Source organism: Ambystoma mexicanum, chromosome 1p (assembly GCF_040938575.1).
Source record: "Ambystoma mexicanum isolate Mex_15411 chromosome 1p, UKY_AmexF1_1, whole genome shotgun sequence".
In the NCBI taxonomy this organism is placed as follows: Eukaryota; Metazoa; Chordata; class Amphibia; order Caudata; family Ambystomatidae; genus Ambystoma; species Ambystoma mexicanum.
Window position 1 is genome coordinate 1,348,994,850 of NC_090921.1, and position 22,420 is coordinate 1,349,017,269.

Genomic DNA, 22,420 nt, shown 5'->3' on the forward strand with positions numbered 1-22,420 from the left:
TTTCTACACCCCGAGGCCCACGGGCTACCGGCGCAATATAAATATTATATAAATAATAATAATACTGCCTAGCCTCTGTTTCTGATTCTCTGCTATCCTGGAGCCTTTGCTCTGCAGATTCCAGATTGGTCTGGATGTTCTGCAGTGCTTTCCCTTGCCTCTTTGTCAAATCTATATTGTCCATGTGCTTTTCCTGTATGACCCCTATGTGGAGGTACCGGTACGCCGCTATTTTGGCAATTTTGCACTGCTCCTCTTTTATTTTTGGGGCCATGTATAGATCGCTAAGCGCTTGATGTAATGGACCCTTGTCCTGCCAGGTATCAAGGTCGATTGCAGTGATTTGTTGTTTTATTGCCTGCATCCATACCTGTTCGTCCAGTTCTGGCCATTCACCCCTGACAAACAATTTGTGCAGGGGGTGTTCCCTAGCAATATTAATTTCCACTGGGGTCGCCATTCCGGAAATATTAATTTCTTTCTGACTTATCTCAGGGTTAATTTACTTTTGCAAACAGGCCCAATTCCTTTGAGTATTTCTTTTGAGGAGTGCTTGTACAGTGTAGCACAGTATGCCAACCCAACTAGGTGTATCTACCCCGCCGGCTAATATGCTGTGTTAGGCTGCCATGAGTGGTATGTGAAATTCAGGATCCCGGACCCGAGCCCCCAAGCTGTAAGTGATTTCAATCTGCCACACACCCAAGTCTCGCCCAGCATGTAGTGCGCAAATGAAACCCTTATTTATTTTTATCCATAAGTTCAATATTCCAAATGATATACCACTCATATCACACCCTTTTCCTAAGACCCCTCCCCCCCGGTCACACTGAACCAGGAATCAGGCTATTTTGCAAAGGTAAATATTTATTTATGTATTTAGAATTTAAATCACAATATATTTTAATAGGTAACAACAATCACCAATGGGGTGACAGAACACTGAATAATATCTTTAATGCCCTAGGAATCCATTAATGAGCACAAAAACAAATGCAGCATAGAAAAGGATACTTTTGGGTCGGTTTGGAACAGATAGCACTATGGTTAGTGGTTCCCCCTGCAACACCCCTCAACCCACCAATAGGCAATTTAAATAGATGTGAGGAGAGAGCAGGTACTCATGAATACACAGATCAAACAGAATATCACTCCCACCTTCCCCCTTTAAACACAAGAGAAAAACGGAACTGACTTTTCAGCTGTCAGGATGGCTTTGAAATTGGCTGAGCAAAACACCAAAAGTGGTCAAAACCGCTTACATTATTATAAATTTCTACAGGAGCCGCTTTGAACAGATGCAAGCAAACATAAGCAATGATTTAATCAAAAGAAAACATTTGAAATCTCAAATGCCAAGTGGGAAATTCTTTAAAGCTAATTCACACATGTAAAACTTGTCAAAATATCAATTCACTGCAAACTTTTCCTCATGCGATTTTTGATATAACGGGCGAATTGCACTGTTTCGCACTGAGGAAATTTCGTTTCTATCTTTAAAACTGAAAGAGTTATAGAGATTTTCGTGAGAGGCGTTTTTGCAAAATAGGCGCGAAAATGGAAAACAGAAATTCGGGTTAAAAAATGACAGATAGGTTTACGAAAAAGAGAATGCCACACAGGAATCATTTATTCACGACCGACCATAACTATTGATGCGTGATACTCTAGTTTCCGTTTGGTTTGGGAATTACTTTTCTTAATCAAATCCATAAGGAGTTATGATCTAGTAACACAGATGAGAGAAAAGTCAGCGTAAGGATAGTTCTAACAAAACTATGGTTCTGAATTAAAGATGGGATGGATTTGAGATTGGGATCATACAATGCAGATATATTATGGGTCACTGTTCTTCCTATTCATACATACAGTCCTTTGTAATTAAATTGGACCATCGGTCCGTTCATTGGATTGGGCAGGTCTACCGACAAAAAGGGCACCTCTGGAGGGATTTGGATCAGTGGTGCGGTTCTGGTCAAGTTTGGACTGCACCTCAGACTGGATTTGGAAGGGCCCCTTCTGGTTACTGGACACGGTAGATAGCCGGATGCAAGTTTTCAGTGGGCAAGCCTAATGGTAGCCAGCCAAGATGAATTCAAATTAAGTCCCTTCAAGTTTGGGATTTTTGCAATGGTGTCAGTCTCGCACTAATTTTGCAATGCTAGAATCTGAATTCTGCAAAGAAATCTGGATCTTTCAAAAAAATTCTGGAGTCGGCTACAAGTTGAAAAGTTCTGCAATAAGGTGCTGCGCGGACATCTGGATTGTCAGGGATAAGGTTTGGGGCAAGGTACGGCACCCATTGTTCAAGAAAAAGGGCTAAAATTGCAAAAAACTACACTTGCAAGCATGCTTTGGGAGTGGTGTAGTTTTGTGTTTTCGTGCGGCATGCCAGCTGGCAATCAGGGAACTGCTTAAAGTCCTCAACCGCCCGTGCCTCAGTGCAGATAATTACCCATTATCAGCACGGGCGAGGAAGTGAGAAGATCAGGAAATGCTTTTACGCCGAAGGACTGCTGGGCAGGTTACCGGGCCGCGGCTGTTATTCATTAGCAGCTGGAACATTAAGCAACGGGAGTCCAGGCCGCGGCGGTGATATTACAAGCGTCTCCTTTGCTTGTTTTGGACTTCAGTCTAAAGGGTCCGGGTGTCCTTATGAGGTATCCGGACAGCCAGTTAAGTCCAATTTAACTTTTGGTTTTGCAGTTGAGGCATGTGATATTACGCTGCTTATTTCTAAATTGACTTTTCTTGTACACGTGAGGAAACACAAATGAGTTACTGGCTATACTACACCAGTGACATATCCTGGCTCTGATTTTGAAAGCAAGGAGAGTTTTTAGGCGACCTAGGAAACAATCCCTAGTTTAGTTCCTTTGGGGCAATTACATGGTGTACCTCAAGAAAGAGGCACGTGTGTTTTGTACTTTGTTTAACATATTTTGTTTGTCACTTCAATGTGCCCAGTGGGCCATGAGTCTCGTGTTTCATTTCAAGGGACAACCCCTTTGTTTGTGCCATCATACTTGTTCGCAAACCTCTGTGTACCAAGGAAAAAACTCAAATGTTGGGTTCATCAGTATGTTATATATGAGTATCTAATACTATGTTCTGTGTGATTAAGTGTATGCTGTGCTTGTAGAGTATACCTTTTCCATGAGGATTGTTAACTACAGGATCAGTTTAAGTGTTAGGAGGTCAGGTTAGGTTTCAGGAATTAAGGTACAGGTATAGGAGTATTGGTTATTCATGTTTATGTGCTTGCATGTTATGTTTTCCCCTCCTTCCCTTTGTCATTCCACCCCCTTTCCCTAAGTTTGTCTTCCCCCCATTGGCTGCCACGTGGCTCCCTGTGTTGTTTCATTCAGGCACCCGTGTCAACCACGGTGGGAAGGTGGATATATTCGGCTTCTGTGGTTCGGGAGAGGGGGTCGAGTCCCATCTCATCCCTTTTGCTAGTATTGACATAGATGGGTTCTGGAAGCAGTGTGTTCTGGAAGCAGTCTCTTTCCTATTTTTATCCATTACAAATTTTATGGCATGGGTAGAACTTCAAAGCACACCCCCATGTCTGTGAGTGGTTACAGGTGTGCGCTTTGCTTTGGTTGGCAGCCTAAACAGAGCTATCATCTTATGATTTAGGAACTCCCACCTGGATTTTTACCCAAAACATACTTTTGCACAAATGTACATTTCTACCATTATGTACCCTCATAAAATTAGACACATATTTTTCACATTTGATTGTCTGCATTTACATTTAATTTCCATCTTTGTGAGAGCTGTATTGGTCATTCTATGGATTTGTATCAATTTTACCCATAACACTTTGGATTAATCATTTCTAATTCGATACACCTCTGGGGGCTGATCAGTGGATCGTGTACATACAATTTTAAGCTTGCAACATTAATAGTTTTGCCACAATCAGTGTTTTAGTGTATCTTTGGTTCCTTATGTAGTAAGAACTCCTACCACATCTTAAACTGTCTAGCATGAGTTCAAATTTATAAGTTTGTATTTTTCACTTGTCTACTTATTTTGGCTTTCAGGTTAAATGTCATAAAGTTCTGAGGCCAAAACAAGTAATTTCCATTCAAAATCCAGTCCAGGTTTTTTTTTCTTACTTCCAAAGTGAGCAGATGGCCAGTCCTTTGAAGTTCACTGAGAAACCTCCCCCACATCCTGCTCCTCCTTGCAGAGGCCAATTATCAGCATGTGCTTTGTTCTTCGGTCAGCCAGCAGACGAATGTCTAATGCAGCCCCATTGAATGGCTTGCTGGGATTATGCGTGAACCATTAACAGCCATTAGCCCTCCTGTTCTCAAGGGAGTGTCAAACGGAGATGTCAGTTTTCCCAGGACAGGCACTGTCAGATCAGAGTTCACTTGTGGATTTTCCCCAGACTGGGCTCTTGCACATTAAAGTATTTTCATTTCAAATATAAAATATAAGCACAGTGTATGAAGGATCTAAACATCTTAAAAGAATTAGCTTTTCACCAACATGCTTGAAATAGTGGATTTTGCAATTTTTCAGGCCAAAGAAAACACATTTAAGCTAAGTTTAACAGCCAATTTCTTTAGGCAGCTGTCAGGCTGTGATGCCTGGATTCCTCTGACTGCCTGGAGGATCCATGATTCCAGCACACTTTCCTTTCAATAATTCACTGGGGAAAATAACTGAATTTAGCGCCAAAACAGCACTTTGAATATTGCCACTTATTAGGAAACTGTATTTTCACAATTTGTCAATTTTAATAATTTTCCTGTGCCCAATATACATCTAGGTATAACACCTGTCCTGCCACCAAAGTATATCTAGGTGTCACATTTCTTTTCCTGCACAATACCTCTAAATCCAACATGTCTGCCTCTCAACATACATATAAGTGTAACACATTTCCTACCCCAGAATCCATCTAAGTGTAACATGTTTCCTACCCCATATTCCATCTAAGTGTAATACATTTCCTGCTGTCAAAATAACATCTAAATCCAACACAGCGTCTGCCCCCTAACATACATCTAAAACATTTCCTGCCCCAGAATACTGCTGAAGAGTGATGCCCTGGCTCTAATCAAGTATAGGAAGGTAGTGAAGCGGTGGTGTATAACTGGAGTACATTAATGGCTATACTCCCCACCTGGGCCTCCTTACCTGTCTTTTTCTGCTGTAGGTTGTCTCGCTGGGTGCTCAAGGGCGAAGAGGGGCAAACAGGAAGTGGACCTGCACTGGGGGAGCTGGCCTTCACCTCTGGCCCTTAGCTGGTTGCCTGGGCAATGCTGCCGTGGGAGGACCCTTGAAGAGGGCACTTCTGATCATGTGGCCAAAATCACAGACCAATCCAAGGGGAAGTGGGTGTGGGAAGAGAGGGTCAGCATGGAGAGGAGATGGCATAGAAGGAAGGGAGATAAGGGGCTGCAAATTGGAGGAAGAGGAAAGGGGTAACAATCATTACAGGCAGCAGAATTTACCTTGAGGGTGCTTTCACTCCTGGTGCAGCCTCAAATGGGACCAGAAAACATGCAACCAGGAGAGAAAATACTCTCCTCGCATTACGCACACTTCTGCTCATGTGACCGAAATCATGAACTAACCCAAAAGGAAGGGGTGGTGAGGAGGAAGGAGCTGCATGGAGAGTGGACAGCATGGGAGATGTTGAGATAAGGGGCTGCAAAATTGAGGAAGGGGATAGGGTTAACAAACCCTGCAGGTGAGTGTCAGCAGACCTGACCTGGAGGGTCCTCTCTCTCCTTGCACTGGCTGAAATGGGCTCAGAAACACACAGACCTGAGGAAAAAGATTGTCTTCACATTATGGGAACTTCTGGTCATCTGGCCTAAATCACAGACCAACCCAAGGGGAAGAGGGTGTGGGGAGGGAGAGTTTGAATGGAGAGCGGACAGCATGAGAGGAGAGGAGATAAAGGGCTGAACAATAATTGAGGAAAGGGACAGGGGTAATAAGCCCTGCAGTCGGGTGCCAGCAGACCTTACCTGGAGATTCCTTTCTCTCCTGGCGGGGTGATATGGGACTGGATACCTTTGTATTGTTCTTGGTAAAACCCAAGAGGTCTGCAAATGTCAAAGTCATGAAGAGATCACAGAATGAGAGAGGCAAACTCTGAACACTTTAGGCAACTAGTTCAGATGCCTGCAGAGAGCTGCTGGGTAATTGTGAAAAATTAGAACAAGAGTATCAGAACACAGAGTCTATAGCTCAGATTGTGTGCTCCGGCCAGTAACATTAAACAGCAGTTTTCAATGAGATGTACTCTGTCTGATACCAGGATTGCCAATGTGTCACGAGATCTGAGGTCCACGTGGATTAGTATACCTCCGTCCCCAGGCATCAGTCAGAGAAATAGTAATCACTCACTGACCAGTTATTGAGGCCACAGGTGGTGGCTGGAACAGAAAAACACCGGATCCCGGATAGCTGCAAAGGAAAGCACGGGGTTAGGTTGCAATGCACAAGGTTAGTGACAATAGTGGAATATAACGAGACAAAGCACCTACCCGTAGGATGGCCGCTGACTGTGTGTTACCTAAATGTTCCCCCTGTGGCTGATGGATAAGGCAGAAGCAGAGGGATGGAATTCCTCTATATACACAGGGTCCACCTGAAGTACCACTTGGGTCCAAAAAAGAAGGGACAGAAGTCTTGGTTCCTGGTATCAAAATCGTGAGGAAAGGGCAATCCGTGTACACAAAGTCCAAAGGTAGAATAGGTCCAAAAGGCAGTCCGATATCAACAAGTCCAAAAGGGTATCCAAAGACAATCCAATGTCAGAAACAAGGTCCGAAAATCCAATGGTCAAAACAGGAAGAATCAGGATGCAGAAGTCGCTTAGAGCCGTCAGAACAGCTGAGAAGCAGTGAGTAAAGGATTCAGGCTTCTTTTATGCGTGACTTCCTGGTCACGTGATCGTTGTTTCGGGTCACGTGATCGGCAATCCGAGTAAATGATGCCTCCACACCTGAAAGGCATCCTTCACCGCCATGAGCTCCTTTTCAGTGACAGTGCAATGTATCTCTGTTGAAGTGAATTTACGTGAATGGAAAGCCACAGGATGCAACAAACCCATAGATGGACAAGACTGTGACAAAACGGCCCCTAGAGCGTTCGATGACGCATCGGCCTCTACCACAAAAGGAAGATCAGGATTTGGGTGTTGCAAGATTGGGGCAGTGGTGAACGCTGTCTTGAGAGCCACAAAGTCTTCTTGTTGTGACAGTGTCCAGACAAACGGAACACGGGGACTCGTTAGTTGTGTCAAGGGTGCTGTTATGGCAGAAAATCCTGCAATAAATTGCCTGTAAAAATTGGCAAATCCTAAAAAGGGTTGTAGTTGCTTGATGGTTTTGGGAACAGGCCAATCTAAAACGGCACATACCTTGGTGTTATTCATCGTTAGACCCCAAGGATTGATATGGAACCCTAGGAAGTCTACTTCTTGGCCATGGAATAGGCACTTCTCGGGCTAAGTGAAAATATGATGAGCACAAAGCCGAGTGAGGACCTCCTGTACATGTGTGATATGTTCCTGTAGCGTTTGCGAGAATACCAAGATGTCATCCAAGTATACCACCACAAAGGTATCTATGATATCATGGAAAATGTTGTTCATGAACCTTTGGAAAGTAGCAGGGGCGTTGCATACGCCGAATGGCATGACTGTATATTCATAGAGGCCGTAACGGGTACAAAAGGCCGTTTTCCACTCATCACTCTTTCGAATGCACATCAAATTATACGCACCTCTTAGATCAAGTTTGGTGAATATCGTGGCATGAGTTAGGCGATCCAGTAAAGGCGTGATGAGCGGAATAGGGTAACAGTTCTTGATAGTAACCTGATTGAGCCGACGGTAGTCTATGCAAGGACGGAGATCCCCCTCCCTCTTTGGCACAAAAAGTATTGGACTTGCAGCGGGGGTCAGATGATCTTATGTGACCCAACTGGAGAGAGTGTTTCAGATATTCTTTTAATATCAAGTCTTCCGATGGGGATAAAGAGTATATGCGCCCGCATGGTATTTCAGCCCCTGGGATTAAATCAATGGGGCAACCGTAGGGGCGGTGTGGGGGTAAGTGCTCTGCAGACCCCTTGTCAAAGACTTCCACAAAGTCATGATATTCAGACGGTAACTTAGTAGTAATGAGACCCACCACATGTCCTGGGAGGTCTATGTCCATGGTTGGTGGTTCATGTATTGACAACCGAGCCAAGGCTCCCAGAGCTTGAGCCGGTGTATTAGCTATTTCAGGGGCTAAAAGACAATATTCCTGACAAAACAGCGAGTCAAAGATGATGGACCCCTTAACCCAATCTACCACTGGATTGTGGGCTCGTAACCATGGGATGCATAGGATAAGGCCATATTGAGGAGTAGTGATCAGATCGAAGTAGATGGACTCATGATGCACGTCCTGGAGAATCATGGTTAAAGGGGCGGTTTGTTGTCTAATAGGAACAGAGACCAAAGGGGAACCATCCACGGCCTGTACCAGTTTGGGATATCTCTTATTTTGTACTAGTACATTCAGAGAGGGGGCCAGGGATATGTCTAAGTAATGTCCTGTTGCGCCCTGTTCTAGAGACGAGCCTTCTGAAAACCTGGTGACTTCAATTTGGGTCTTCTAGGACATTCCTTAACAAAATGACCTGATATCCGGCAGTAAAAAAAAGCATTTTCTTGTCTATGGCATTCTCATTCTGTGGGTGAGATGGGACTGCGGATGCCCCCAATCTGCATGGGCTCGCTGGGTGCAGTGGATGAGGAACCCGTTGAAAACAAGGGAGTTACTTTCTTGTTTTCAGTCTTTCATTCAGTGTGTCTGGAATCGTCCTGGAGTGCTAAATCCACTAATTCAGGATACTGGTTAGGTAGTGATGGGATAACGGCAAGGGCATCTTTCATTTGGTCATTGAGACCTCTGTAGAAAACTATGGATTTCTTTTCTTCAGGCCAAGAGGTTTCAACTGACAACTGATTAAAGCGTGTTATATATTCGATTAACCTAGTTTTCCCTTGTGTTAACTCGAGGAGTTCTAAATCATGGGTTTGGGCTTCATGACATGTGTCAAAAACTTTGGTCATCTCGTCTAACATTCGATCAAAGTCGTAAAGAACGGGACTGTCTCCCTCTAACAATGGATTGGCCCAGGTAGCTGCGATACCACTTAGATGAGATAAGGTGAAGGCGGCCTTGGTGGTGGAATCAGGGAATGCCCGTGGACGGCACAAGAAATGTAACTTACATTGATTTAGAAATGTACGAAATGTACGTGGGTCACCTTGGAATTTCTCTGGTGCCGCTAAAGGGAACTGAGTGGGTACATATACAGGTGCTGGAGCTGCCGTCACAACAGGAGGTTCTGGTTGGCCAGGGACATCCCCAAATTCCTAATCAGGGGGCAAAGCATGCCTTTCATTTTGTATGGTATCTAGGCATTGGTGAATGGCCGCTGTGACGGCAGCCATTTCAGCCCTAAGGACAGTTATCGCTTGTACCAGTGCAGCCACCGGGTCCCCGGCAGAGGTATCCATAATCCCGTGGGAAGGCTTCTCAGTCTGTCACGAAATCTGAGGTCCACGTGGATTAGTATACCTCCGTCCCCAAGCACCAGTCAGAGAAATAGTAATCACTCGCTTACCGGTTATTGAGGCCACAGGTGGTGGCTGGAACAGAGAAACACCGGATCCCGGATGGCTTCAAAGGAAAGCACAGGGTTAGGTTGCAATGCACAAGGTTAGTGACAATAGTGGAATATAACGAGACAAAGCACCTGCCCGTAGGATGGCCGGTGACTGTGTGTTACCTAAATGTTCCCCCTGCGGCTGATGGAAAAGGCAGAAGTAGAGGGGATGGAATTCCTCTATATACACAGGGTCCACCTGAAGTACCACTTGGGTCCAAAAAAGAAGGGACAGAAGACTTGGTTCCTGGTATCAAAATCGTGAGGAAAGGGCAATCTGTTTACACAATGTCCAAAGGTAGAATAGTCCAAAAGGCAGTCTGATATCAACAAGTCCAAAAGGGTATCCAAAGACAATCCAAGGTCAGAAACAAGGTCAGAAAATCCAATGGTCAAAACAGGAAGAATCAGGATGCAGGTGTCGCTTAGAGCCGTCAGAACAGCTGAGAAGCAGTGAGTAAAGGATTCAGGCTTCTTTTATGCGTGACTTCCTGGTCACGTGATTGTTGTTTCGGGTCACGTGATCGGCCTGCTTGCATCACGTGACCGACGCGCAAGCGCTTTCTAGTTTGTGGGATGCTGCGCGAACGGTCACGTGAGTGCCCGGAATCCCAACTTGACAATAAGCGCCATGGCTGCCCCAGGATGCACGAGGACAGCAATGCCATGGACGCCACCAAATGCGTGAACCCATGAAGCGCCGCAGAGTTGCAGTGTGTATGGACAAGCGCGTACTGCTGGCAGGTGCGGGGCCCAATGGCAGTCATGTCCTCCGTGGATGCCGGGCCGAATGCCCAGTAGGAAGCCGGACCCCAGGAGAGGTAGGGGAATGCGTGACATGGTGTATGACAAAATGTCTTGTACACCACGACTGAAAGAATGACACCCAGATTTAATGTCCAAAGATGTTGCCTAATTTAAGGTAAGAGTCTTTTAAAGACTGTGAAATGCCTTTTGTCATAAGATAAGTAAATTGGTAATTTACTGAGCCTATTAACAGATGAAATGTCAAGGCAGACAGAGGGGTTTGGTATGAGCCTATCTTAGTTCTAGATGCTTACAAGAAATGTATAAACTGATGTCTACTACCTAGAGAACTTGAGATGGTTGGTGTGTCCCCCTACAAATACCAACTGCAGTTTCTAGTCTAGTTGCTACTGTTTTGACTTCTTGTAGAATCCTTACTAGCTGCACTGAAAACCTAAGTGACTAAATGCCAGGTCTTTGTAAAAGGCTGTTAAGTTGGGGGAGTGAAGGTCCTGTTCTGCATTTGTGGGTCAGTAGATGCCCAAGGGGTGAGACTAGTTTGTATTTCTAGCCTGACAACTCCAGCAGGTCTGAGTGTGATGTACCTTCAGACAATGTTGGTTCCGTAGGAGCATACTGAAGTTCAGAGACCTTCTGAGTAGGAGGGAACACGTGCAACAATGGGCCTCCCATGGAGTACAATGGTTCTCCTAGAAGGTCAACTCCTGAACCCACTTATGAGGCACCAAGACATTCCCTGTTAGGTTACATGGCAGAAAGGTCCATAAGAGCACCACTATATTTTATTAAGCTCAGTCCAGTACAGCCTGGGAGATCTTACACTCCTATGTGGTCAGAGATTCTGCTCAAGATATCCGCTCTGACAAAGAGCTCCTGCTAGATGAGTGGCCACTGGAAAGATACTGCTCTGGATTACCCTTGATGGCAGCTCCTGCATTGTGTGGCACCCCTTTTGCTCAAGTAAAGTATCTTTAGTTTTGTCTGTGAGATTTAACCACTGTAGAGGTTATGAATGTTGTAAAAATGAAGATATTTAGTATGTGAACTGCCCCTCGCCCAAGCAAAAATGCAGGGTTTCAAATTGTGGGGAGGTGGAAGTTATTTAGTTATGGGGGCGGGGGAGTCCAACTTTATAGGCCACATCATCACATCCCTTTCATTGTTACATAATACCAGATTTTTAAGTAAAGTAAATAGCAGCTGGCTGCTCAAAAAGAAATGTGCACAATGATGCTCCAAGCCCAGAATTGACTGCTAAGAAAGACATGGTGTTACGATGAACCCCTGTCAACCCTACATAGAAGGCTCTAAAGTGGAGTAGTTACACAAAGCTTCCTGAAACTAATGGCATGCAGATTCCATGCAGGATGACAGCTCTGGAAAGGACTACCTATGGACCACTGGAAATAGAGCAGATTGGGCCAGAAACTTTGAAGACAGATTTCTTTTTATCTCCACCCTGGCTCTAATATAATGCCATTTTGCCAATTATTTCCAAATTCTCCTTTAGGTTTTTGAAGCTTAAATCTGATTTTTAATACCATATTATGTTGTGAATGGTCTTTGAAAGACAAGGCTGACCATGATGTATTTTTGTTGGGCTTCTGTCTTCTGGTGGCTATGGAAACAGCCTTGGTGTGATACAAGTCTATTTATTTATTTATTTATTCAGATTTGTAGAGCGCGCAACAGCCCGGGGGCATCGTGGCGCTTGTTACAGACATATCTTAGTTACAGAATAAATGAACATTTGCAATTTACAATATGGTTGCTATTGTTACAGACAATTTAAAGTGCCAATCAAGATAACAACAATTGCAATTTACAGTATAGAAAGTGAGGTTTTGAGTTTTCCTCGGAAGGCAAGGAACAGGTTTTCTGCTCTAATGTCTGTGAGTAGTGCGTTCCAGGATTTGGCGGCAATGTATGGGAAGCCTAGGCCACCCGCTTTGGTCCTATTGATTCGTGGGATATGAAGTTGGTTGGTGTATTGTGTCCTGGTGGGTCATTTAGAGAAGGATTTGGTAATAGTCTCTGATAGGTATGATGGTGCAGAGAGAGTGAGGTATTTATGTGTGAGGGTGAGGATTTTGAAAGTGATTTGCTCTTTGACCGGAAGCCATTGAGCTGATTGTCTGGCCTGGGAAATATGCTCCCTTTTTGGGATGCTCAAAGCAGCACAAAGTGCATTGTTCTGTGTGACTTGTAATCTGTTTAGGTTTTTTTCAGATGTACCTGCTAGTAAAGCATTGCAATAGTCTAGTTTAGGACCAATAGTTGCTGTAGCTATTGATAGAAAATTGGGTTTGGATAGGTATGGTTTTATGGCTTTTATGAGCTTGGTGGTATGAGCGGATGAGGGTGTGATAGCGTTAACATGTCTGGTCATGGATAGTGTGGAGTCTAGGTAGACCCCTAAGGTCTTGACAGATGTGGACACAGGGATCATAGTGTTGTCAATGGTAAAGTTGGCGTATAGTTTATCAAGTTTGGCTAGAGTGTTCTTTTGACCTAGTCTAATTATTTTGGTCTTATCCCCGTTGAGGCAGAGGCCATTGACCACCATCCATCCCTGGATGGTAGAGTAAATTGTGTGAAGTGCCTCAGCGTCTTTGTGGTATGAACCAGAGAGAGGTAAGAGTACCTGAGTATCATCGGCGTAATTAGTGTACGCGATACCAAGTGAGTCCAGCTTGTCAAAGAGAGACTTCGTAAACAGGTTGTATAGGGTAGGTGCTGTGCAAGAGCCCTGTGGATATCCTCAATGGATGGTGGTGGGGGAGGCATTTGCTATGTTTGAGAATACCTTCATTGCTCTGCCTTCAAGGAAGGAAGTGACCCAGAGAGCTGCTTCTTTAGAGGAGTTAGCTGAGGGTGTAAGGTGAGATGTGAGGGTCTTGTGGTCCACCAGATCAAAAGCAGCCGAGAGGTCTAGGAGTAACAATAGGGCTGGTTTGCCTTTGTGTATGATTTGGGTGATCTGATTCTTTAAATCCACCAGGGCTGTTTCAGTGCTGTGTCCTTTTCGGAAACCAGATGGCCTAGTCCTGAGGATAGAGTGGGTTTCCAGGAACTGTTGGATCTGGCTATGGGCGGCTTTGTCCAATATCCTAAGGAGAAAGGGCACAGTGGTTATTAGTCAGTAGTTATTTGGTTGCAGAGGGTCGAGAGTAGGCTTTTTAAGGAGGGGGCAAACCCACGCCTCTTTGAGGCTGTCTGGGATGTCTGTTCTGAAGGAAGCATTAATTAAGGCCATCAGGAGCAGTGTGAAACAGTCTGCGCAGTCCTTGATGAGCTTAGGAGGACATATGTCCCCTTTACACATAGAGGGTTTGAGGTTTTTGAGGAGCTTCCTTACGTCTAGTTCATTGATGTCTCTGAAGGTGAAGACAGGTCTAGTGGAGTTAGTTGAGGTAGGAGTTGTGTTTGTTTGCTTAGGCACAAGATGAAGGGGTAGGGCTTTGCAATGATCCTGGATTTTTTGGGGAGGAGGCCGATTTTATCTAGCATGGCAGATTGAATACTGGCACACCAGGCTTCATCTTTTATGATTTTGTCTGGTGTGTTGGGTGGCGAGATGAGCTCATTGAAGATAGCAACGATTTCCTTTCAGTACGATTTAGCATTAGAAATGCATGCATTAAATGTGTTGGCTTTGGCTTTGGTGATGGCTGCTTTTTATTGGTGGGAGATTAAGTTAAAGCTGTTTTGGCACTGTCACTTGGGTTAATTTGCCAACTTTTTAGTGCCTCTCTTTTTCAGGAGCGCAGGGACTGTAGTTCTTCAGTGAACCATTAATTGGAGTGTAATGATCTCTTTTCTTTTTTGCATTCAAGTGGTGCTATTGCATTAATGGCTTTGATGAGAATATCCTTGTAGATGTCTGCTAAGGTATTAGGATCATTGGAGAAAGAGGGGGCTAGCTCAGGGATATTAAGGTATGGGTGAAAGTTATTCTCATTGAGCTTCTTGGAGCTTCTCACTTGAGTTGCAGAGTCAGGGGTGAGAGGTTTGTGGCTTTCAGTGATGGGTAGAGGGAATTCAATGCAGTGGTGATCAGTCCAGGGCATGGCTGTGTTGGAAGTGATAGTGGTGAGGCAATTATGGTCTGCGACTCATTCTAGGGTCTGGCCTTTGAGGTGTGTGAGTTTCAACGCTTTTTGTATGAATTCTAAGTCAATAAGTTCCTTAGTGAAGGTATCAGCAGCTTTGTCTTTAGAATCATTAAATCCTAGGTTTAGCTCTCCAAGTAGAAGGGTCTTGGTGGAGCTTTTGATGTTGTTACTGAGTAGGTGGACGAGGTGTCCCTGGAAGTCTAAGGGGAGACCTGGGGGGCAGTATAGCACATGAAAGTTAATGGTGCTGTTGGGGGACAGTGCAAGCTTGGCAGACATAATGTCTGAGTTGCTAGTTGAGGGGTGAGTGATAGGTCAAAGAAAGAGGCTCTCTTTGAAAATGAGGGCTACTCTGCCTCCCAAGCGGGCTAGTCTATCTTGTCTGAGGATGGTAAAGCCTGGTGGGAGTGTGAGAGCGACGGCGGGGCTTTAGGCTTCATGTAGCCAGGTTTCTGTGATGGCAAGTAGGTCAATGTTATTGTTGGTTATGAGGTCGTGAACTTCTAATGCATGAGCTGGGAGGAAGCAAACATTTAAGAGGGCACATTTGATATGTGGTGTGGGTGTGTGTGTGGTGTTTGTGATGGTGGGGGTAGAGGCTGAGTCTGGTGTGGCAGGTGTAGTAGAAGGGAGGGGCATAAGATGATTGGTGTGTGAATGTTTGAGTGTGGTAGAATGTTCGATGAGGGGGTTGTACCTGGGCATGGAGCGGGAGCCTAATCTATTATTTCTAGATGCTGTGGGAGTAGGACGAAGGCTGTATTCTCGAGGTAGAGTGCGAGCTCTGAGTCTGTCATGTCTGCACATAGTGCTGAGGCACGGTGGTCGAGAGGATGTGGCTGCATGAGAGTGGGAAGACCGTTGCGGTGTAATAGAAGTGTGTATGGCAGTAAGTGGGGGATCAGAAAAGATGTTCAGAGGTGTTAGTTGCAGAGAGGTTAGAGCAGTGTAAGGGAAGAGGATGGAGAGTGTGAATAGGAGAGTAAGCAGAGTGCAATTGGTAAGAGAGTGGGAGGTGAGGACCTTGCTAGTAACTTTGGGCATCATTGTGTGTGAAGGTCAAAGACCGCAAGCAGTGATAGTGACCATGCAAGGTGATAAGTATCAACAATAAATTTAGTATGAATAACAGTATTCAGTTAGCAATCGCCACATAGAGCTGCAGTAGATAAAGATATTAGGGGAATGGTTGCAGATGGACAAGAATAGCTGTGCTAGTTAGATGCAAATTTGGAACACCGTGGGCAAATGACTGCAATGGGCAGATGCAAATGTAAACACAATAGGCAAATGACTGCAGATAGTGGTGATAGTTACAAGCCAGCATAATGCTCTAAAACTAGGAGCAATAGTATGTACAATAGTTAGTAGTGGAGTCAGCCAGCAGTAAGCCTAAGTAGCTTGAGTGAAACAACTCTATTTAAACAACAGTTTTGGGTACTGTAATCACTGTGGACGCTAATCAACCTTAAGTCTTAGTGTGGATATAAACAGTAGATGGGGCGGTTTAAATAAAACAGAGGTGAAGTACGATAAACAATAGTGAGTGTACAATTGCCTACTATCAATAGTCCTTAGTCAGGCTGGGCAGTAAAGTGGGCATTGCTAAGCAATCAATAGTGAGTACAATGGTCAACAGGCATCAGTAGATCTGTAAAGCAATGGTAGATACAGGCTGGTGGTGAGCAAAGGTATGGATAGGCTGGTACAGAGTATACGTGGAGAGGTATAATGCATGTACAATGACAGGCTAATGGAATCACAAGGCCGATGCTACATTAGCATATTATTTACCGTGCTAGGTAAAATTGCATTGCGCGGGCCGTGAAGTAAAGGTACATGCATAGAGGCTAACTATATAGGAGCAGTAAAATTGCTACAGAGACAGGCAGAGTCTGAAGGGAGTTCAGGCTTAACAATCGTGAATTTTAGTGTTTTGCAGGGGTAGTACTTACAATAGCAATATAAATCTGCTGGTTAATGGCATATGAACGGATCAAGCGGCGAGCGTCCCACGGCCCGGACAGGCCTAGACAGGCGAAATCCTTAAATAGTAGTCCTTAAGATAGGAGTCTGGCTATGCAAAGAATATTTCAAAACATTTGCTCCTACTTCTATTTCCCCTGGCTATGATATGTGGGCCACATACTCACTGGTGGATGGAAGAGAGGAAGACATTAGGTGGATTTCAACAATTTTACTTGTAGTTTAAACCTTTAGATATCCTTAGATGCCATGGACTTTTCATTGTTAGCCTTTCCATTTGAGGGGTTTTCAGTGGCAGATGTAACATCACCTGACTACTAGATGGCCGATCCTGATGGCACCACTGTAAATATATCAAATTTGCTGTGCCATATTTTAGATGGCTATACACATTGGCCCTCATTATAAGTGAGCCGGTCCGGAAATAAATGTGCTGGTAACTTTACCGGCACCTTTTCCAGACCGGCTCACTTTCAGTCTGCCGGTGGGGGCTGTGAACTACCGACAGGCCTGTTCTGCCAGTAGTTCTGGCCCCTACCTGCAGATTTTCACTGAAGCACAGTACCGTTACTAACGGTGCCGGTGCTTCAGTGTTCTCATTCCCGTGGAGTCTCAGAGGACTCCACGGGAATGGGCACTTACCGTTCCTCTGCCACCTGTAGTATCCCGGGATATCTGGCGGTGGAAACGGTAAGGCGAGTCTGCCGGAAACACACTGGTCACCCCGTCAGGTTACCGGCAGACTCGTAATAAGGGCCATTGAACGGTTCCAGGCTATAAAAAAAAGACTCCCATGAAGACTGGGATGCATAGACGTATTTACATCAAGACGGACTTGGCCCAGGGCTAGGGCAGCAGATTGCCAGAGAAGCAGCATTTTATTGCAGTTTATTTTCAATTTATTGGTTGTCATTTTTTAAATATAAAGCCAATTGGGTTTCTCTTAGTCTGGCTGATCAACAATACTTCCAGCAATTTTGAGCTGTAAGCAGTCATGCCACTCTGAGAGCAAAAGTCTTTGATGGCCAAATTTGTATATATTCTTGATATTTGCAAACGCATTATTATTAGGGTGACTTATGACAGATATAAAGCTCTTTGGTGATTCTTAACTTCACAAAATGCTCTTTAATATGCAAAACACCCAAAACCTCATTGGTTTTATTGGTGCCACTTCCATTATATGTGGAGTTGTTTCTAATCAATACACACATACACTGTGTTAAGCAATCACTTTTATATTCAAATACACATGTATTTTTTAAACTGTTGTAAAAATGAGGGTTTGCCCCTCAGAAAAGTAAAGGTTGCTTAAGTCAAGTACAGAGTTCCCACAGGTGGCACTAAAATGATGTTTAGAAGCGAGCACTAATTCTCCTCCCCGCCCCACATTTCAGAGGTCTGTGGCTGCCCAAAAGGTGCAAGCATGAAATAGAACATAGAGAAGTTAAAATGGTGAACAGTACCTCTGAATGGGCAAGTGCATCAACAAACCTGTGAAAGCACACCCAAAGCCATAGAAGGGTGAGAACAAAAAATGTGTGCCAAAGGTACACACTGTTTCACACCTGTAAAGGTGTCCTATAAAGATATCTATTCAGCCATCTTTACAGAAGCTGCTCAGTGCTAAGCAGGCAAATGGAATCCCTGCTGGGGTTATCACGTGTCTTTGATATTCTGCTGCACACTCAGTACTACCAGGAGAACCAGCTGCAAAGTATCACACAATGCACAACTGTGATGCTTATAAGTAATCTTTACATTAATCTTTAATATTTTTAAATACAAGGTAGGACTTTTACTGTGAACAGTACTTCAAACGGCAGCAGGGCATTTATATCTATACCCACACATCTCACAATGTTCCTATGTATTGTAATGTCCAACCAGCTCCACATAGTTAACAAACATTTTAAATCACCTTAAACGCAAGCTGGCAAGACCCATAGCTTAAACCTCACTGACAAAGGCAATATTGTACTTGAACGACCGACCTATTGCTCAATTTTAGTCTTGAGGTGTTGTTTTTTTTTTAACAACAGCTATGATGTAAACAGTATGTACCAAAGGTGCTTGCATTGTGCAGATAGGAGGAATGCTGTTGCTTCCCACACATGAATGTTCAGGGCCGCCCTTATCCATTACTCCACCGTGAACATGAACAGCTAAAGATTCCACAAACCTTCCACAACTGTCTTTACTCTACTGAGGTATTTGTGGCCAGGCAGAGTTTACAAATTTTACTTGTGATTTTGCATATTTTAATGGTGGTCTGGCCCAAGGTATTGGAGGTACATTGTCTGCAGCAGGCAATTTTACTTTCTTCCATTTTGCCCCCTGCTAACACCAGAGCTGTAACCAAGAGAAGGGGGTTGAGTTATTTTTATTCAACATTTTTATACGATATGCCTGTACCACTTGCATATATTTCATATGTAAACTTTACCACTTGACAAGACCAAAGGTAGAAATGTAGTTATGTTGCATTAATGTTTAAGACCAGTTTAGGTGCTTCTCATAGAGTCATAACAGGCAATTTGTGAGTGAACCCAGATATTAGCATTGAAACCAAAATTCCTTGTTCCTCCCTTCTCTCACTTGTGTCCAGGTGGCAGACAGCTTATGTTCTTATTACTTTCTTTAAAATAATGTTTTCGGACAGACTTAACTGAAAGTAAACAATTAGTCATCACAATTACCTCTAGTGCACTCAATGGTAGAACACACTGCCTTCTCCATATCTTGGGCAGCATAAATCTGAAAACACTATTTCAACTAACATAACAGAGAAGGTGACAGGCTTGAATTAATAGAGAGGAAGCAATGACCTTCTAATCCCTGCAACCGTAAAAACGCCCTTATAATGTTCTGGGGCCAAAGTGGGGGACAAAATGGGGGTGAAGGGGCATAGTTTGGACAATGCAGACAGGATATGTTGAAGAGGCGGAATCAGATGAAGGTGCAGAGTCTGTCAGCGGTGGAGTAAAATGGGGGGTGCATGCACTTATTTGGGACTCGGGCAGCAGAAAGCCTAACTACGCCACTGGTGGGATGCTAGGACTACATGCAACTACCTAACTGCTAATAATGCAGACTTCTCATTGCCGGACTGTGCTATTTTAATGATCATTATCAAACAGAAATGCAAGCATTCTTTATGTGTTGTAATTTGGAAATGCTTGTTGCTTTAATGATAAACCTGTGTAGAGAAGTTACTGATTACAACGTATGTTAATCATTTACACAAGGATAATAAGAATTGATTCCTAGATGAACTCGAGTAGGCCCACAGCAATTCTGCTGTCCAATAGTAAACCACTCAGGCGCTCCATGGCCGAGGTTTCTCGGCATCCATTGATTGTACCTAATAAATAATAGAGAATTAAAAAGTACTGGATAAAAAATAGCGTACAAAATACCTAATTTCAAAACAAAGATATGTGCGGGTGGGGTAAGGGATTAAATCTGGTGGGGAGGGGTTTGGGGGTATTAAACATGGGGAAACAGAAGGCTTGGGGGGGGGCGTTTGGTTTATTTAAAATGCCATTCTCTATTTTTGGATTCAATAATATCGCAGAGATTTAGGTTTCTCTTGTGCCAAGTGCAGCGATTGAACGCTTCCCCAGAGTCTTGTGGCATGTACAGCACTACCATCTGCCGCAATACCTGACATGGTCACAGTAGCTGGGCATTCTGGCCGCCTTCGAGATAGAAGTTAGGCTCTGCCAACCGCAGTGTGATGAAAATTTGAATGAAGAAAAGTCTTCAAAAGACTAAGACATGTTTCTCCACTCTGAAATGTTCACATATTACTTCTTCTCAAGGACACCACAGATAGTGAACTGGTACAATGTACTGGTACCCCCCACTCTGCCCCCCCTCCTGTGGAGGAGAGGAGCAGTTTCTACTTTAATCGTGGGATTCTTCTCTGAAAAGGAGTTGCCACCCTTTAAGTGCTGGCCCTGTAACGAGGGCAGAGCTCACTCTCCACTACCTCTAGCCCAGAGATCAAGGCCATCAGAGGGTGCATCTTTCCCGAGTTGGCCAGCAGATATCCGAGTGTCGCTCACATCTAGTCTGGTAGAGAGTACTACCAGCACACAAGGAGCCCGAAAATCCACTGGAAACCAAAGGCCAAGGCAGCGTCGGTCTGGATCATCAGAGCAGGTCAATAAGATATACAAAGCACACATCTGGAGAAAAGTCGCTTTCTTGCACAGACTTCAAGGGGGTGGCTATTTGATTCCCAGCCTGAAAGATCATACCAATTCTATAGTCGTCAGTGAGTGAGCTGCCACTTCTGGAAAATCTGTCCGAATGGGCCAATTGGTGGGGATAATGTGCATTCCTTCTGGACAGAAAAAAAAAGACAGTCACTCTGGACACCCCTCTCGGGAGCACCGGGTTAAGGGCAGGCGCTGGAAATACCATACTAAGCATATTGAGCGTATTATGTCCATTTGAGCATCAGTACTGAACAGAAGAACTAGGACTGGGGGGTAATTGAGGAGGACTCAGGCAGGCTGATTCATGTATCATATCAGTAGTGGCCTGAAATATTGGACCAGAACCCTAATATTACTAGCATCTCATTGGAAATGCCCAGGCAACACCAACATGTCACAACATTGATTTTGATGTCTTTTATTTCCTAACACAAACATTTTGCTGGATGCTTATCCTTCGTGGGAACATAAACGAGTATTTTTTCCTGCCCAGCACTCATATGTTATGTTATGTCTTCTGACGTAGTAATAATGTTGAATCTGCTGTATCAACTCATGATACCAACAATATTATCAGGTTTTTCGTGTAGTGCTTCATTCCTACTACTTCTAAGCACTGTAATAAAAGCTGTTACTGATAATGCAATTTACTGGTACTCAATGTATCAATCTCAGATGCACGAAGGGCTGATTCGGCACTTTCAGGATTGCAATTTAGCACAGACTTCAAGCATGGCACAGATCAGCACTTAACCCTTGAGCTATCCACCCCAGTCTATGCAATGTGTTCCTTCTGGTACAACGTTGTTTGCCCGATGTACATCCTCGGTTGTGTATTGGGCGCACATAGAGACACACATTATTTTTTCCCCCAAAAAATGCTGCACACGTTTAGTGTGTCAGTCAGACCCTAGAGTAATGCAATATTGAATTCATTAGCCTTCAGAACTGGTTTTAAAGACTATCATTTTTAGCAAACATATTTTTCAACTAGTGCTACCTTGCTCCACTTTTCCAACTATTTCTTGTGAAATAGGGGAGAGAGGCTGTATCATAGCAACGCCGGTGCAATGTGTGCAGGGTCGTCATTTCACCAAAATGCCAGGGGTAGCGAAAGTGGCATCACAGGACCCTTGAACTGTGACATCACGGGAAGTGATGTCATTGGACCCCACCCCCCAAGTGACATCACGGGAAGTGATGAGACACAACCTTTCACCCAATAACAAAACAGGAAGTGGCATCACATAGAATTGTTCCTCAGTACACTAAGAAAAATATGGTTACGATATCACTGTAATATGATATATATTTCATACAAGAATGGGTCACTGTATGCAGCGTTAATATCACTGTATATAGGCCCATATTACCAAATGACTGTGAATGTAAGCAGACGTCCAACACAACAACCTGGATTATTGTACATCCCTTAGGGTAAACTGTAAACAGACATAGCATCTTGAAGAGGCCTAAACTCCAAAGCACAGACATCCAGTGCCTGCCAAGTGTCTGGCTACAGACTGGATACAGCAACTGACCAACACAAGTCCTCCCAGAAAAAATGAAGGTCTGGAGGGTTGCCCAGAGCTGTGTCAGTGACTTTGAAGGATTTGAAAC